The following is an 18,453-nucleotide window of genomic DNA, read 5'->3' as shown; positions in this document are numbered from 1 at the left end:
TTCGCTGTCATTTACTCTTTAGGTACATCTCATTGGATAACTTGTCATCGCATGTAAAAGTATTTTAACCTTAAAACGCAGTTTAAAAAATGCATATTATCAAAATAAGTAAAAGGCAGGTTTTCTTGGGAACTGTGCATTTTCATGGCTGGATAAGTGTCTCTCAGACATTTGCCAAAATTCCACTAATCTGGTTTTTGCAAGCTTCTTTCCAGAGAAACCTCACTTGAGGTAGACAGCTACTTGAGGTGGATTCTTTTGTTGACAGTGGTCCAGAAGTTCGTGATTAGCACTTCTGCAGAGACAGATAAGTAACCCTTTTTCAATTGCAAAGTCCATTGTCTCGTTTTCATATGCATTCATCTGTGGTGTTCTGGGAGGGAAGGGCGAGTAAGGTTTTTCCTCTACCAGCCAGATAGTGCTTACTTCTGCAAATTTTACTGCTTCTGAGGATTTTTTTTTCTTTTCTAGATCATGTTTGAAAATAGGTCAAAAAGAAGAAATTTTGATCAGCTCCTTCAATCAGCTGAAGGGCAACAGTACAGTTGGTACAACTTAAAGCTGGTGTAACAGTAAACAGTCTGCATATGCTTTCATGGATTGTTGCTGACAAGTTCTTAAGAGCATGTCTCACAGAGGCTGAAGAAAATCCAAGGCCTATAGCACTACTCTTCTTTTCCAAAAGTTTATGGTCTGAACCAGTTTCTTAGTTTGCATAGAATGAGAGAATCCAAGATAGGAAAGAGTAACAGCAAATGGTTCTATGCTATCAATAGAAAATTTGATGCCCAGATAAGGCTGCAGACTGTTAACTACAGTTTTTCAATACGAGAGCCTGTTGTGATATATTGTAATGCTAATATTTTATTCATGAATTCCAGCCAACAGAGCTCCCCATTGTGAAAAGATAATATACCAAACCTGATAAAAGTTATGCTGCCACAAAGAACTGATATGATTACACTTGCCTTGCATGAAAAAAGCCCCTGTCTTGCACCTTTTCTTCAGCAGCTCTGGACCTTGTGCTGATGACAAGTATTGAGGGACTGAAGCACGACTACCAAAAGATTGTCTGCTCTTGGGTGCAGTGGGAAACACCGTGTTTCTCAGCTTTACAGTTCTGTTTTACTCAGCTCTTTGCTGTAGTGCTCCAGATTACCCTGTGATCAACGGAGAAAAAGTTTAAGATAATGACATCCTCTGAGTTTTTATCTCTTTTCTCTGATAAAAGTCTATGTTTAACTACATCCTTCAGTATAATCATTGTTATCAGGACAAACGATATTTAATATAGCAAAATAACAGACAGTCTCTCCAAATCAGACAAGAAAATATAAACAAATCCATGTAAATAACTGGATGCATAATCTGTGGATTAAAGTGACCCTTAACCAACACAATCTCTGAAACTAATGAGGGTTTAAGCCACCTGATATGGACTAGCAAGGCTCTTATCCAAAAACTTTGGAAAAAATAGGTACTTTAAATCTTTTTTTAATAGCACAGAATCACAGAACTGGGGTTGGAAGGAACAATGGGAGATCATCTAGTCCAACCTCTCTCCTAACATAGGTTCCCTAGAGCAGGTTGCACAGTAAAGCATCCAGGTGGGCTTTCACTATCTCTAGAGAAGGAGGCCCTACAGCCTCTCTTGGCAGCTTTTTCCAGTGCTCTGTAGCCCTTACAGTAAAGAAGTTTATGCTCATGTTCAGATGGAACATACTGCTACGAACATACCTTCCTCAGGCTATGGTTCAGGAAGCCCATGGTCACATACAGAACTGCTTCACCATCAAAGATCTATATTTAATAATCATGCCTATGTGCACTGCCCAGTGGCAGGAGAGCTGCTAAAAGTGAGTCATCTGGTATCGCAACTCTGTTGCAGCTTCTCAGACAGAAGTACATTGGACATTGCATTGGGCACAAACTGACTTCCCTCCTTTGGAAACTACTGTTTTAACACCAAGGCTTTTTCCATACATGTTGTAAAGAATTGACTCAAGAAGACTAAGATTTGCAGTTACTAGACAGTAATTTAGGTCTTTACTGAGTCATTTCTTTCTGTTGCCTAATAACAAAATCTTTAATAGATGAGAAAGAAAACAAGAGTTACACGAACCACTGAAATGCTGTCATCAAAATAGGTTTGTGCTAAGGAGGACAAGATGCTTGGAAGATATTTTCAGCCATTTCTCTGCCCCCGAAGGACTGAGGCTGGGCACGTAAGCCACCTAGCACACAGATGTAGCTTAGCAGGGAGTTTAAGCACATGCAACACTGAAGTTTATGACCAGATCTTTTGATGCTCCCACTTTAAAGACGCTTGTATAGATAGACACAGTTCAGGTGAGTAACATTTTTTGTCACAGATGTTGGAGTTCTGTTTTAATTAACAGCACTCTTTCCACATAAAATTTTAGTTTGGAAGGAGCTATGAATTTGTTTTAAGAAATTAATATACCTTGAATTTGTTACAGAAGTAGCTTAGCAGTCTGGGGAGGTGTGATGGGGTGCACTTAGGAGAATGAAGCCTGTGCTTCCATATTTGGTAAAAGCCTCAGCAAACTACTGTATTTTTCTTCTGTCATTCTAGTAGACGGTTCAAACTGCCTGTCCTCTGTAAGACAGCAATTGCCACACACTCCTGAAATGCTTTCGTGTTGCTAGACATCCTGCTTCTTCTGTGATGCTTCCCTCTGTTACCTACAAGTTTACAGCAAAGGTCAAGCAACATTTAGGGTGCTTTATAAGAGCAGGGATCTTGGCTTATTCTCTGTCAGGATTTGAAGTGTTCCATGTTTCTGTACTTTGAAAACTCCCTAGGGACAGAATGTGATCCATGCAGAGCAGACACGGTCATCCTTCATCAGGTTATTATGTTAAATACCATGGATATTAAACAAAATAGTAATGAGACCACTTCTGAGAAGAGTAAATTTGCTTTTATGAGACTAGGGATTCTGTTCTCTCCAGCAATCCATCTGCTTTCTTAATAATTTACAACACAGATTAAAGAGTTAGCTGTAGACATGTAAATAAAATTAGTACAAATGGGTGACAATTAATTGTGATGTTCTTATTATATTCCAATATAGTAAGTAAACAGTTCTTCAGAAATCACAGCATCATTAACAGAAAAGTATCTGTTTCGCAGAGCTTACAAGCCTGTCCCGAAATAATGTCAGATCTTATGTTCATAAGATCTGTTTTTCTTTCTGCACTTGCTATGTGACACTTGATCCCACTATGGAATTGCACTTTGGAATGGAAAAAACCCAACAGTTTAGTTAGGCTTTTAGCAAGCATTAGCTAATTATAGTTTTTATAATCTCCTTCATTTAGAACTAGTCTCCTGCTTGTAATAGCTGAGATCATCCCCCTCTTGAAGCATCCCACACGTTCACTTGCTGGAAGCTCTGTTTTTCTCAGAAATACGCATCTCTGATCTTTTAATTCTTTTAGTTTATCTTAAGTGAAGTAGTAGATTCTGAACTATTTGGTGTTTTACTTTTTCCATGATTGATTTCAGTACAGCTTAAAAAATTCAGAGAAAAAAAAACAGCCATTTTTCCTTACAGTTTTTCTATGTATGCCTTAATCCAAATGTTATAAATTCTAGAAATCATTGCACAACAATGTACAAAGTTCCCAAAGTGATGCCCACATCTCTGACTCATTCTTCTTATCTTTAACTCTGGATGTATTTTCTACACAACAAGTTTCTGAGCCCTACATCTGATAATAAAAAATAAACAGAATGATCAAGTTTTGCTGAAACTCAATAAAGTTTTTATCTAGTGTTCCAATATTTTTCATACTGACAAGAAAAGTTTTGTAACTTTTCAGACAAAATTTGAATCACAGAACCATAAAAACATTTGGGTTGGAAGGAAACTCAGAGTCATCTAGTTCAACCTCCAGAACAAACAGCAACCCCAAAGTATCTCATATATGCTTCAGAACATGTCTTAGAATGACTTATATTAATTTCACCTAGCTTAGGATCTGCCTGGAAAGCTTATTCTTTAAGATGGCTGATTTAATTTCACTTATTGATACAAATTTTGAAAATAATTTAACCAGTGGTCTCAGTAGTCTCTGGATGGAATGAAAATACTTCCAGCAAGGTTGTTCAAAATGAAAGAAATATCCAGGTGTATCATATGCTGATGGAGGATTATAGTGAAACAATAAGGGAGAATAAGACATTTGAAGTCCAAAGTTTTACATTAGATGAGATTAACATTTCTATGAGGATGGCTGGTGTTAGTGCAAAGGCAACCACAGTGTTACTTGGACACTTAAGGAAGAATCCAGGGGACTATCTATGTAACAAAAATAGTGAATAGACTCTTTGTGGATGCTGTGACAGGGACACAAAGATCAGAAAAAGAAAGGCCTGTCTTCAGTTGACATGAGTGTCTCCATTGATGTGCAAAATGGTTATTATGAAGGACAAAATTATTTCATGTATCTGCATTAGAGGTAGTGAAGGTGTGCAAGTGAGGGAGCCACAGGCCAGAACTCCTGCCCAGACAGGTTCTCCTGCGCCTGTATTTCCTACCCATCTTCCAGTTTCAGTCTGCCCCCATTTTTCATTATGCATCTCTCAGTCCTTTTCTGCATCCCTTCCAATGCAAACCATTCTGTGGTTCTGTGACTCTTCATGTCCTCCTTTTCCTGTTGGCATCTTCTAGCCTCCTCCCCAGGCTCTTCACAATTTCTTGTTCATATTCTAGAATACAGAACCCAAAATACATTTATTTAGAACCCAAAATACATTTATTTAGAACTGTTTTCTTGTCACCTCAGAAAGCTGCCAGAGAATGTTGCTTATCAATATCATGTAAGGGGTTTTTATCTGTCACTGGATAAAATGAGACTATAGTCATTTTGAATAAAGGGAACTGTTCTTTAAGTCACTGCTACTGGGAATTGTGAAATTGGGAAAAACTGCAAAGAAACAGAGAATTTGAATTCTTTCCAGAAGCGATAATTCAGATTTTTTACTATCATGACAGGTAAAGATATTTTTCAAAGCTAAAGTGAATTTTCTGGGGCCTCCTGCGTCCCTGTTCTGTCGGCATGCAGTGATGGGAAAGGCTGGGGAAATGGTAAGGGACATGCAGATTTTTTCAGGATTTCTTTCTAACTTCTCCAAGGAAGTAAGTGTAAATGTGTGAGTGAGCTACCATTCACCTCTCCCTTCACTAACACCCCTTCTTTCTGTCTGTTGTCAAGCTGAGATCAGCTCACTGGCAACTCTCCTCCATCTCAGTCTTTACATCATTTCAAGTTTTCAAGGCCATCTCTGCAGAGAAGAGGGCTGGAACTCTTTTCTGTTTTTAAACTGTGAGGTGACCCACAGTCTGCTCTGTTGACCTGGTACTCACAGTTTTCTCTGATCCGTTGCCAGTGCACTGGAGTTGTTGGGTTTTGGTTTTTTTGCTACTTGAGAGGAGTAACTAGGTAATATGGAATGTTATGGGAGACAGGTCTGGTAGAGATAGGGCTAGTAAATCCTGAAGTTGATGTTTTCATAGAATGGCTTATGTTGGAAGGGACCTTAAAGATCATTAGTTCCAACCTCTATGCATGTTATTTTCAAGCACAACAGACTTTTATCAGAAATTTGAGAAAGCTGATCCTTGTTTCACAATAGAAAAGATATAATGACTCATCATTAAAAAAAAAAAAAACAAAAACACTTCCTCTTAGCCCCATTTAGCACCATGGGACTCATCTCCATCCCAGGGAAATTCTGGTAGTGAAGGTGGTTCTGGACTAAATATGTGCAGTTCCTTGCAAATACCTTGCACAATCTCTGTACAATGTGCATTAAATCTTGATCATTAATCACATTCCTGTACTCCCAGTTAATGTATTGACATGCCCCAGCTGGGATGCTGTTTGCTTCACTTCAGTAAGAACTCTACATAGGGCTAAGGCAAATGCGAATGTGCAATTTTCAGTAATGCAAATGCACAAATGGCGTGTCTGCAGGTGGCAGAGTTGGTCTAATGGTTATGGTGTACTCAAGAATACTGTGGCATTTCTAAAGATATTTCTGTCTTTTTTTTTTTAACAAATGAGGTTCTTAGATTACAACTGTTAAGTTGCTGCAGGTTTTGAACATGCCCTGAAGAAAAAGGAGACATACTGAAAAATGAGATTTTGCACCAGCCATGCTGCCCACCTGTCATCAAACATCTATGTACGTATGGGTATACCTACAAATTGCACTGTTTGTGGAGTTTAATGGGGAGCAGAAAGAGCGAATGCTGCTAACAAAATGACATCTTTTAAATGGAAGTCAGTGAAACTACATCTATGGTATGAAAATATGCGTAGGTACATATCTGCACATTACATTAGTAACAAAATTGCATTAGTTACTGTAGAAGTGTTTTTTCAGTATTTCAGTGGCACAAAAGAGAAATACTTGCACAGAAGTGCTGACACTGAAATTATTTTTTTCTCCTATCCACTATTTATTAAAAAAAACACTATGTAAATTTGAGAAACTGTGATAGAGTCATTGCATCCCTAGCAGGCTCATAGAGATTGTTTTTCATGACTATTGCCAATGTGAACAGTAAAATTAAAACCTTTTGCCAAATTAAAGTCAGAATAGCCAGGCAGAAATACATCCAAATACAGCCTTGAATCAAGTTTTAAGCAGTATTTAATGAAAAAAGGTTCGACGATAACAAGAAGCTTTCAGTAAGTATAAGTCATCAGTTTTCCCACTGCTGTTTTGATAGAAGGGTTAGCTCTTTTTTACCCCTTCTTTCTGAAGAAAGCATTAATTGTATGCTTTGCTACTGACAGAAGAAAAAATACTTCTCAAATTTTCTGATTTTTCACTGCATGGAATGTGGCTTAGTCTCTCAAGAGACCAGAAACCAAAAAATGTTCTCAATTTGCCAATACAGCTTACAGTAAAACATAAATCAACACTTTCATTAGCACTCCTACAAACATTCTTGTGTCAGAAATTGTTTTCAGAAAAAAACCTCACCCTCTAAAAACAACTATTTTAAAAGATGTCAATGAATTGCCCCATGTTTCAGATCAAAGGTATACAGGTATACACACTTCTGACTGCTATTTCTTCACTGTGCCCAAGCAGGCAGCAGAGGGCACAGCTCCCACAGAGCAGATCTGTGTGACCCTACTTCCTTCTGCTTCAAACGTCTTCTGTCAGAAGTGATGCTTCATTGGAACACTGCAGATTCCACAGCTAGGGAGATCTCTGAAAGGTGTTCATATTTTATTATTTATCCAACAGTAAATTATGTACAAAATCACAGACTTGAATATGCCTAATGCAATTCCCAGAATGTAGGTAGTATAATGGATCAGTGAGGTATTTATTGGTATTTATTTACATACTATGTTGTACAGAACTCCAAAAACTGAATACACTTGAAGCATAAAAAATTCTTTGGACAAACATCTGCTCCACTCATGCAGCTCAAATCTGTTCCCAAGCCATCGCAGTAACATTAGGCAAAGCTATATTTAAACTTATTAGCCACTCCCACTGAAGGGTTCAAATCCAGACAATTTATTGCACAGGTAACAATTTCCAGCATATTCCTAGCACAGAAATGTGATTTTCAACTTCTGGCTCCAAGCCCTCAAGTCTGTGGATTCTTCTCAAGGTGAAAGACAAAAGAGAAGAGCAAGCCTGGTTGCAGCAGGCTTTGATTTTGTGTTTCTTTTTTTCTGGTAAATATTTAAGTATCTGACAATACAAGGGCTGAAAATGTCCAATGTAGGGCATTTAAAATCTGCTATTGTGACAGATCATTTTAAGTATTATATCTATAAGCCAGATTAATTCTGTTGCAGATATGTATGCTTTTTTCCATATTAAGGGACAAAATTAAAAGGAAAAAAAGAACCATAGCACCACTCCATCATTTCCAGTGCAGCTTGTTTCATGTATCAGTATAGCTGCAAATGATAAAGTGTGTATATTTATTACCATACTATCTCCACTATATGATGTTGAGTTTTGGGGTTTTTTTTTTCTCCCTAGAATTTTTCCTTAGATCAGGTGATGTGTGATGGCTTGGAAGTGACCTCCTTCTAGTTAACTCCAAAGCTTTCATAACCTGCCAACTATCCTCTCACAAGAGTGTCTACTATACTGATAAGGCAGGATCACCTCGGATGTCCTATTTAATACTGACCATAGCATTACAAAAACAGTGGCATCTTAGTTGGACTTGATGATCTCTGGAGGTCCCTTCCAACCCCTACAGTTCTATGATTCTGTGTGATTCTCTGTATACAATAACGAAAAAGGAGCACTATGGAAGCCGGGGAAATCTTTCTGAATTTTTTCATAATTCTGTAGGACTTTTTTCACAAACAATTTCACTCTCAAGATATGTAGTGTTTGATGCTTCAAAGGTGAAAAACTTACATGTTATTTCAATTTAATATTTTTCAGAAATATTTTCTGCTTTTTTCTGGCGAGTGACCTTAAAATAAGACTATTTTCAGTTAATTCTTATACTATGTTCATGTTTACTTTCACACTCATATATAAGGTCAATAGGCATCTTGCTTTGAATAAGTTAAACACATCTATAGTCGTTTGCAGATTTAGAGCTTTAGACATTAAAATTTGCCCACATTGATTTGGAAAGCCAGGGATTCACTTCTATTTATACTGGAAAGGTTTTGCCAAGGATATCACATTTCTTTAAGCCCACTTTCCTGGAAAGGTGCTAACAGTTCCCTGCGGAGTGTAGATAGCCTAAAATGTGGAGCCAATAATCAGTGCTTGATGGAATACAGGCTTGTGTTTAAGAAGCCTGATACCACCCATGCTTGTTACCTCAGCCTCCTTACACCGTGTGCTTCTGTGACATTTTTTGTGGTTGCTGCTTCAGCATTTTATTCCCAGAGTTCTAATGCGTTAGTGTAATTGCACAGTGCCTGGACCACAAGTAATCTGGAGGATTGCACAAAAGCCACAAAAGTAATGATGATATGCTTTAAATCATATTATTTTAGTTTACATTTATAGATATCATACTTCAATCCCTATTGCAATTTGTAAAAACCTTTTCCTTTGGAAAGAAGTTTAGTGCTCTTTGAGTTCAGAAATCTTTCTATCATGATGTTATGAAAAACCTTGAAATGTTTTCTTGTTAGGTGGAAGGGGGACTGCAAAGTGCTGTGCAACAATATCCAATACCGTGATATCAGCCACTTTTCCTAAGCTGCATCACTTTACCTCCTAAGATTTAGTTATTTGGAGAAAAGCTAATTGTACAGCCACACTGGAATGTCAGAAATGAAAACAAGTGGCAAGGGTCTATTCAAAGAGATACTTGCTTCTTCTCCTTTGCATTCTGATTCGTGAGTTTTTACAAAGAGCTCCTTCATAATAATATTGCTTAATCAATATTCATACAGCAAAAAATGATATTGTTTTCAACAGTTTTTAAGTTAAAATTGTAAGAACCAGGAGCTTACACTTTAATTGAGGTACACAAATAAATAAATAATTTAACAGCAGTGATAGGGTCGTAGTTAAAACTATGGTGCGCTTAGGGATTATAAAAAGGTGTCAGGGGAGGAATCATAAGCCAGTTGTGTTGGGTTTCAAGAAGCAATCCAGTTGTCCTGTCAGTCACCCGTAGTGTGCTGCACTGAAATCAGAGATATAGAATTACTTTAGAGCCTGGCTGATGAGACGGTAAAAAGGTCATAACTCTGAAATCTGGCTCCTCTTCCAAGAGATCACTTTACTGAATCTCTGCCATGCTCACCTCGCGCAGAAAGAATATTTTTCATAGTCAGAAAATTGACATTGATTATCTGATCAAGCAAAAGATACTGTGGCAGTTTTTCCACATTATATTCCCATTGCATCTATCTAACAAGACAAGATTTATATTTCCCTTTCCAATTATTCTTAAAACTTCATTTCTCTCTTTGTTAGAAAATACAAAATAATCTCACTCCAGTTTTCTATATTGTTTTTCACTGATTTTTTTTCATCATATTGTCCCCGTATCATGCTGAAACCATACAGTTTCAGATCTCTCTGAATTAGTCTCATCTATGTGGTCACTTGATTTTTTCAGTGGTTCCACAGGTAATTCTTGTCCACTGGCAAGATCTTTGCTACTGTTTATATATATCTAACTGTCTTTGACTAATACCGTCTACAGATGACTGATAGCAGACAATGAATTGGCTTTTCCACTCTACTATGAGTGTGACTCTCTGCAGCTGATTTGCCACACTGGCTTTCACAGGAGTGAAGGAGCTTATCCTGCATTATTTCAAAGAACCGTGATAACTGATGTCAGATCTCATTAAAATTCAGGATTTCTATTCTGCAAAATTTATAGACTTTAATCTTGGCTACTAATTTTCCCCAGAAGTGCATTCAAATATGTTCTGATTCACAAAATGAGAAACTCTCGAGCCTCGAACAACAATGCCCAAATTCTTCAGGCTTAGATGTCCCCTCAGGATCCCTACCAGTCCTAGGAGACAGGCAGGAAGAGACACTTATGAGCTACTAATAACCTTTAACTCAGGGCTCAAAACCCAAATCTTCTCCTGGACTGGCAGAGGAACTGCTAGTCCCAAGTGCCTAGGACGAAGGTGGCCATTTTGGGCCTCCTGGCCTGGCTGCCATACAGTTCCAGATATGTGGGCTGCATCTTTTTCTGTATGGTGCCACATTTAGTTTCCAAAGCCTCAAAACTTAGTCTCTGACAGCAGCCTGAGTCTGTTTTGACACTAAACATGGCAGTAATTTATGACAGACACTCTAGAAGGTAGCAATCAAGGCTGTGGCTGATCTGCTTCTCCTCACCCCAGCAGGGTGCATAGGGCTTGTGGCAGGCCCTGTTACTGAGCTCTTCAAACTCCCTCCAAGTTAAAACCTGACCAGGCCCAGGCTACCTAATTTCAGATTGATCTGCCAGTTTTGCTATTTTCATTTCTCACATAATATACATAAAAAGGTTTTCCAAGGGCTGTAAGTTGTGTGTTTTTCACATCAGTCAGAAATGTGGTGATGTACTGAAACACTGAAATCTGGCTAGGAATCTTAGTAATCTGGCTAAGAAACTGGATAGGGACTAAGCAGGTGAAGCTGTCTCTCTTTCAGCAGAAGTTTGCAGTGGTAATTTTCCTCTGATGTTTTTCATTCTGATAAAACATAATTTCAAACAAGAATTACCTGAAAACTGTTGTCCAGCTACAACTGAGCTGCACCTAAAAGCTATTATATTCCTAGACATCAGTACCACGAGTTCTATGGGTTATATAACATTACTTGCACAATAGTATCTGTAAATCCTGACGTCAGCTGTGAACATCTGCTAAGGCAGATATCAGTAGTTTTCTATTACTGAGAATAGTCTGTAAGAAAAACAGGAAAATACCAACAGGTTCCATTCTTGCAACTCAGGATGACAAGGCAATGCTTACATAGTCTGTGATAAACTTTGTTTTATGGAGAAATGATTATTATGTACACTCAGTTCAAATGGTTAAAAAGATAGATAATAGCACAACTATTTAACTGTGCTGCAGTACTTGTTGAGCATATGCTCCTAAAAATACAGTCATGCTTTCAAGTGTGTATGAGACAGAGTTTAAGCAAGACAAAATCCCAAATGTATTAGTAGAACTTAGCTTTAAAACAGAGTCAGAACATCATATCTTACTACTGGTGATAGAGGTGATTGTAGGTGAATGTTCTTGAACTGCAAGATAGGACCTACTTCAGGAGAAAACTTTGGAAGCTGGACTTCACTCATGCACTTAATCAGGTATTGATCCTCAGAAAGACTGCCTTAAAGATTCCCAGCAGTACAAAACTGGCTTGAGACAATTCCCCAAACACCTGAAGCAGATAGGACTTGATAGGCTTTGGATGCCCTTTTTTATTAATCAAAGCAGCGTTAGTGATATTGATTTACATAGCTTAAAGTAAAAATCTTCATTTATTTATTTGTTTTACCTAGGACCTGACCTCTGGAACAAGTTATAACTTATTGCCAATGGAGACCATCAATCTCCTATTGATATTCAGACCAAAGAAGTCAAAAAAGGTGCATCTATGGGGCTTTTCCAAATTATCTGGAAACCTTCCACATGTAAAGAGATTGTCAGTGTTGGACACTCATTCCACCTGAATTCGGAAGATAAAAATAATCAATCAGGTTAGTAAAAGGGGGATCTGAAAAGGGACACTGAAGATATTTTCCTTCCATTCTCTTATTTTTCTAATTTTTGTTGAAAATAAGATTAGATGCCTTTCAGGTGTATTTGTAAAGCTTAAGGAATGCTTTCTAATTCTTTAATTTATATCAGTTGGCAACACCATTAAGTGTCACAGAAGATCCAAATTATGTTCCGTAAGACTTGTTGGCAAGTGTTCTTGTGTTAATGGCAAAAATGACTGATAATTTCCTAATAGAAAACATTCAGAATAATAACTGATTTGGGGAGTAGAAGGTAGAAAAGGAGTTTCTAAACATAGATATTCTGTTGCTTTTTGTTTTTTAAATCAACTTGGTGGGGAAGATTTATAGATATATAAAAGTTAATCACAACACAACTTCCTATGAAATCATTCTGGCATAAGTTATTTTTCCTCTAAAAGTCTTGACACCTTTAAGGCAAGGGTGAACAGCACTTTGTGCTACTTTGTGTATTGCAACCGTTGCAAGAACTCCAGGCACATTATTTCAAAGTATCATGCACGAAGAAATACAGGTGCCTCTCACTACTCAAGGAATCTACACACAAATGTACGTGTAAGCAAAGGCTTCATGATAATGACCAACAAACACTGTCAGTAACATTCGAGTATAACTGTGAGTCTTATGTTTTAAATTCAGGAAATATCAAGTGGATATAATCGTTCCTCTATGAAGAAAGAGACCTTTAAAAGTCTCTCACAAATAATACAAATTTTAATGGGAAGTGAATTTCATGAAGTAGGACTATTTCTTCTACAATTGCTAAAATACAGTCAGTATTCCTGGCAAACTGTTGCTTTTCTATATTATTTTTCATTTTATTTTCTCTCTGGAGTAGAATGTGTATTCACATGTATTTAATCTTAATTTTGGAAATATATCTAGCAGACATGCAGTTTTACTCTAACCAAAGCACTCTCGTGCACAAGCCTAGAATTAAGACCTGCTAACTTTGGCTTAAGTTTCACAAGCTGATTTTTTTTTCTTCTCTAAATGGTTAAAAATTATCTACTATCAAAACATGTTAACTGTCAATTTGAAAAAAAAAATGTCTCACATGTTATAAAACTTTGAAATTTATGACTTGAACATCAAAAAGTCTTTATTGATTGATGTCTTTACCTTATTCCATGCATTCGCAGTGCTGGCTGGTGGATCTCTTGCTGGAACCTACAGACTGTGGCAGTTTCATTTCTATTGGGCCCAAACTGATGAGCAAGGCCCAGAGCACACAGTGGATGGAAAGAAATATGCCTCAGAGGTAGAGCTGATGAAAGAAAAGCCAAAGTCACATTTTCAAAGACCAGACACATCCATCATCACCAAGGGGAGGGGAAGGGGAAGAAAGCATATATAGATTGCATTGAATCGACAATAATTCTACTTTACAAAAGCAATACTATCTCAGCACATGCAAAGTTGACATCACAAGAAAGAATTAGGGGTTTGTGGTCAGTACTTATTAAGCTAAATTTATCTTGTCTGTATTTAAGTAATGAAATAGGGCTGAAAGTTGCAGGTACAAAAGTAACACAGCTAAATGTTGAAAATTTCACATGTGCAAGTACATTCATCTTAGTACTAAATCAGCTGCTTTGTAGAGAGTCTGATCACCCAGTGCCCTGCTATAATTGTAGCTAGAGCTCCTCACAGACACAAGAATGCTGATTACTGTAAGGTGGGTTTTTTTTGACTTTTCAAAAACAGCTGATAGGAAGAAAACACAAAGGAAAGTAATGAAGAGAAAAGGTAGGAAAAGTTACCCAGTAAGAGCCTCAGCAGCTGTCAAGCACGTTAACTGTCTTCAGATAATGAAGCAAGATCTGTGTTATGGAAAATAGAAAACACCTCTGAAGTAACAAATTTTTGTTTTCCAGTGTCTTTGTCCTGCTAATAGTTATCAGCATTCCAAACAAACAATTCATGCTCAATCCACATAATGTTATCTTTGGCAGCTTTTTAGATTTTAGGAGTATTACATGCAACATGACAACCTAATGAAACAGATAATTTGTTTTTAATTTAGGCATGAGGAACACACAGCCAGAAGTGTGTTCCTGACAGGAAATTTTCCGCTGTTGAGAGTGCTGGAGCTATCTCATTTGATACAGCCAAGATAAGAAAGGGGTGTCCCTCTGGAGTTGCTTCCTGCCATAAAGAGATAGTGCACTCAAGCTGTGTTGAAGCAGCGCTACTAAGTGTTTATTAGTTTGCCTTGAGTCAATGGTTTAAAATATTTTTAAACAGTAAAGATAAGTTGAAAAGACAGTAGTTCAGCTTTAAAACATACCAAAGTACTCTTTAAATCAGAACTTTAAATACTTAGGCAGTATATGATAACTTCCATGCTCTGTCTCTAAATGGCAGAATTTCCTCTTGCAATTGAAGAACCTTAGGTACTTTTCTGGCCATATTGCTGAAACACTATACAAATTCATAGAATCATAGAATGGCCTGGGTTGAAAAGGACCCCAAAGATCATCTAGTTTCAACCCCCCTGCCATGGGCAGGGTTGCCAATCTCTAGACCAGGCTGCCCAGAGCCACATCCAGTCTGGCCTTGAATGCCTCCGGGGATGGGGCATCCACAACCTCCTTGGGCAACCTGTTGCAGCATCTCAGCACCTTCTGAGTGAAAAAATTCCTCCTAACATCTAACCTAAATTGTTCTGGACTAGGCTATTGCCATAGAGTTACATAGTTGATAAAGAATTGTGAAGCATATTAATGGGTGTGAAGGTAAGTGACTAAAGATATTACGATTTCCACATTCTGTAAGTTTTAGAAATTTGTATTTCACACAAAAAAATAGCACAAGAGATAATAAGCAACGTACTAGGCTTAAAGAAAGTTTCTTAAAATGCTACTAAAGCAAATACTGCCAAAACAGAAAAGTTGTAGAAATATTCATGTTGCATGCAAACCATCCAAAGCCATTATGTTCATGATCATCAATCTTTTGCAGTAAGTGAGACTACTGTGTGAGACTACTGAGAAAATAAACTAATAAAGAAAGCACCTTGAAATGGAACAGTACTGTAAGAGTGCTTTCAGAGAAACTGTGCTGTAATTACTGTTTTATTTCACTTGCAGCATCTAATGAAGAACATATGCACTGACATGTGGCCATGCAAAAATAAAGCATGTAGGTCTTATTGCATCAGATTCATTGTTTCTCAAGCAGAGCAGTGCTTAGCTTTACAAATGGCTCCAGCAGTGACAACTGAATTATTTGATGGCCAGCAGTGGCAAAGGTCTAGACAAGATAAGTCAGACTCCACAAGGAACAGCACAAAGCACTGGAAGAGAAATAAGGCTTCCAGGTGACCCCATTATGTGATTTGAACATTGTTTATTTGAAACAATGGAGTACCTTCATTATGTTATTTGACTATCATCTGTTGATGTATTGCAGCACGTTACTACACACATCTTTGACATTTGTAATCCTTTGGATATACAGCAGTGCTGTAAATATTTGCAGTTCCTCACACTTCCTCCATTAAGTACAGAAAACTTTCAAATCTGTGTTCCCAACGTATCCAAAATCTGAATTGCTTAAATGCAAAGTATGACCTCTACTGCAGTCAGCTGCACTCAGTTGAACCTATTCCTTGGTCCACTGCTCTTTTCAGCTAACCAGGGTGTGCAGCCAGCAGCTGAAACAACAAAGCCTTGGTCTGTGACTGGCCACCCTAACGTAGTGACAGTACTTATCGTACTAGAACATGTGAAATCAATACCTAATCACTTGCTCCAATCAGTGTGTCCTGAACCTGACTTCTACATCTTCACTGACTTGTGCTACATTAGCCTGATAAGGACAATGGCAGAAGTTAAAACTCTAACTTAATTCCATACAATGCATTTGTAAAAAATACAGTATAGGCATACCATGATTTTTCTTTATTCAGTTCCAAAACAGGTACCACTGCTGTGGTTAACTTTGCTTATGAAACAGCTTATGGAACATAACACTAGCAAATCTATACCTAAATAAGGAGAGATTGTTTAGTCTTATTCTCCTAGCTTGGAACTAAATGAAGACTTATTAATTTGAAATGCAGAAAAGTGAGCACAGAGTGCAGATAACATATGGCAGTTAAAATATAATTTTTCAGCTCAGTCTTAAGACCTCCAGCTTTTGGAGTAAGAATCTCCCTTTTCTCAGAAAAGCTTCTTTTCTTAATGCTGAGTCAAGTATAAAATGGGAGCTTATTCGTAAGTATGGGAACGAGGAGATCAGGGTTCAGAGGCAGTCTCCATTCCTGTGCTAATTAAAAAAACAGACAAATCAACTCTCAACTGGATAGTCACACCTTGCTCATCAGCGATACCTATTCCAATTACCTTATTCAAGAGAACTAGTCAAATGTGTCTTTCTGCCCACAGCTTTATGAAAAGAATAACAAAGAGGCCAATAATTCCCTCAGGAAATTGATACCTTCTTAATGAGCAATGAGGAAACTGCAACGCTTATTTCTCCCTTAGTACAGCAGCTGCATCAGAACTTAAATTGCTGTGAAAATCAAATGGATGTGCTTATGGCAACCAAGAAAATTCATAATGTAGGAAGCTGTAAGGCAAAGGAAATGTCCTTGACTTGATCAAGGAAAGACAAATTCATTTCATAATATCTCTAATCTTTGGCTACCAGTGATGTGGAGATGGCTTATCTTTATAACAAAGAAAGAGAGCAAAATGAAAACTGTATTTTATTTTAAGACATAACACTATCACTATATTGACATCTACTGCTGTCTGCTGACAACATAGAAGAGACTGAGAAGAAAATTACCTAGTGCAGTAGTTTGACTGGGTGATTTCTGAGTGGCAAATACTTGAGAATATTACACAGAGAAAAACATAACTATTTTAAGTCTTATTTTAAGAATACAGTTGTCTGCCTTTTACCATTACCATTAATCATTTTCTCAGCTGGTGTTTGATGTTTTATCCATACATAAAAATATTGATACCTATGTGCAGTGCCTCAGTAGCTAAACCCCATAGTAAATCACTCACAGTCCCAAATGTAGACAAGCTCATGCTACCACTTACACAGCACTTCTGGAGAACTGCTGCAAAATTTCCAAGCCCAACCATGCCCAGCAGTTCAGAACAGAAAACAGAATGTGAAACCCGCTAACAGCAATGTTGGGCAGTAGAAGAGAACACTGAGAGTTGAAGGCACTCACAGTAGATCATTTATAGAAAGCAGTCAGATATAATACTACATCTTGAAGCTCTAAAAGTAGCTTTCAAATCAAACCACTTGTCAAAGTCTACATACTTACTAGCTGTTCTGATTGTTTTGGTTGCATTATTTATCAGATAAAATAAAAGATTTGGTGAAAAAAAACAACCAAGACTGACAGTACATTGCTACCTATGCTAAACTAATGCAGTGTAGCTTCACTGCATGTTTCTCAGGTTTTTCTGCATTGGCATAATGTTCAAATAAAACACACTTATTCTGTGACTGCGTAATCCACAGCCATTAAGTCTTTTACTGTTCTCTGAGATAACTGAGAAATAGCCCCATAAACACTTTAAAATCAACAAACTGAACTGGATCACAAAGTTCACCACACCATAACAAGAGTTAAGTCAGCAAGAGCAGTGTAACTGCGGGAACAATACACCAATGGGTGATGTTCATGCCAGCATAGCGTACTGTGACTAATGCAAGCGCTATTGGTTACAGCACCAAGCCAACCTCAGGCATGAGGTTCCCCAGGGAGAGTGCTAAAGAAGGAGCCTATGTGACAACAGTGTGCCTGCTGTCCCAAGGGACCCCTCGGTTCACAAGGCGTCCCCAGCAGGCATGCAGGTGATGGTGCTGCTGTGGGGCTTCCATGTCCCGTGGAGCCTGGGGACGCCTGTGCCGTTGCAAGACCAACAACAGCCTCAGTGCATTCAGTGCCTGCAGCCTGAAACAGGCACTTCCCTCACTGTGAAACTATCTCCACCTGATCCCCGCTTTATGCATGTTGCATTCACTTCCTATTTTGTCTGTGGATAAATCCAGGAAATTGAGGGGCTGGAATCTCTGAATAATGTTTAGCCCTCTCTGAGAGACCCATGAGCTGAGGCCAATACTGCTCAAGCAGGAGAAACCTGAGGATGGCGGAGAGGCAACTGAGAGTGTCACTTGGTGCATCTCCCAGCAGGGTCACGGCTGCTGGAGTGACATG

The 18,453-nt window shown here is 38.0% G+C and overlaps 2 long non-coding RNA genes across 2 annotated transcripts; both read right to left on the bottom strand.

The window, feature by feature from the left end:
- On the bottom strand, window positions 964-4,896 carry LOC110393026. Its single transcript, XR_002434746.1, has 2 exons — window positions 2,465-4,896; window positions 964-1,160 (listed from the first exon to the last, which is right to left on the bottom strand). It is a non-coding gene; the product is annotated as an uncharacterized LOC110393026 (long non-coding RNA).
- LOC110395129 lies at window positions 6,927-14,570 on the bottom strand. Its single transcript, XR_002436184.1, has 3 exons — window positions 14,021-14,570; window positions 13,380-13,524; window positions 6,927-9,677 (listed from the first exon to the last, which is right to left on the bottom strand). It is a non-coding gene; the product is annotated as an uncharacterized LOC110395129 (long non-coding RNA).

This window comes from Numida meleagris, chromosome 2, assembly GCF_002078875.1.
Source record: "Numida meleagris isolate 19003 breed g44 Domestic line chromosome 2, NumMel1.0, whole genome shotgun sequence".
Lineage (NCBI taxonomy): Eukaryota > Metazoa > Chordata > Aves > Galliformes > Numididae > Numida > Numida meleagris.
This window is presented reverse-complemented; position numbering and strand designations above follow the sequence as displayed.